This window comes from Mandrillus leucophaeus, unplaced genomic scaffold, assembly GCF_000951045.1.
Source record: "Mandrillus leucophaeus isolate KB7577 unplaced genomic scaffold, Mleu.le_1.0 Scaffold98, whole genome shotgun sequence".
NCBI classification, from domain to species: Eukaryota; Metazoa; Chordata; class Mammalia; order Primates; family Cercopithecidae; genus Mandrillus; species Mandrillus leucophaeus.
In genome coordinates, this window is record NW_012110696.1 from 1,393,634 (window position 1) to 1,394,650 (window position 1,017).

Genomic DNA, 1,017 nt, shown 5'->3' on the forward strand with positions numbered 1-1,017 from the left:
GGAGCCGCTGGGCCTCTGCCTGATGCTGTGACCTTAAGCGGCCGGGTCCCCGCGGGTCACTGCCGCCGAGACAGGCTTGGGAAAGTTCTGAAGGGCTGGGCAGCCCTGGCGCGTCCTGCGCGAGTAAGCTCCGTGGAACGTGTCGTCCACGCACGAGGTCGGCCGTGCCCTTAAGTCACGTTTGGGGTCCCGGAGACGAGACTGGATGGGCCGGGCAGACACCGGCGAGCAGGACCTGCTGGGCCGCGGGAGCCTTCCTGGTCCGTCACCCGTGAGGTGATGCCAGCACCCACAGACCCCTGTGGTGTGATTAGGCCACGACCTGCACCCGGGGACACGCGGACTCCGGAGCCCTGAGGGTCCTCAGGGTGCGTGGCCTTAGCCACCCTAACCTAAGGTGCTGCCTGGAGTGAATGCTCTTCCAGGGTGTGCCCACCTCCTCCTCCTGTCTCATTAACCAACTTATCTGAGTTTATGTCCTTATTTGTAAAATTGGAACAAACATAAAACTTGCTAAGGGGGACTCAAAGTAATTAGTGCAGTGGTGCGATCATACTCATTGTACCTCCAACTCCTGGGCTCAAGCTGTCCTTCTGCCTCAGCCTCCCAAGTTGTTAATTGTGCCATACAACACCCAGCTAATTTTTTTTTTTTGTAATTTTTTTGTAGAGACAGGTCTCGATATGTTACCCAGCCTGGTCTTGAACTCCAAGGCTCAAGTGATCCTCCTGCTTTGGCCTCCCGAAGTGCTGGGATTACAGGAGCCACCATGCCCAGACACCCAGCTTCAATTCTTGTCTCTGTTCCCCACCCCCAGAGAGATAGATTGAAGTTGCCCTGAATGTATCCTCCCAATTCTTGTTTTTTTTTTGTTTTTTGTTTGTTTGTTTGTTTTGTTTTTGGAGACAGTGTCTCGATCTGTTGCTCAGGCTAAAGTGCAGTGGTGTGATCTTGGCTTACAGCAACCCCCACCTCCTGGGTTCAAGTGATTCTCCTGCCTCAGCCTCCTGAGTTGCT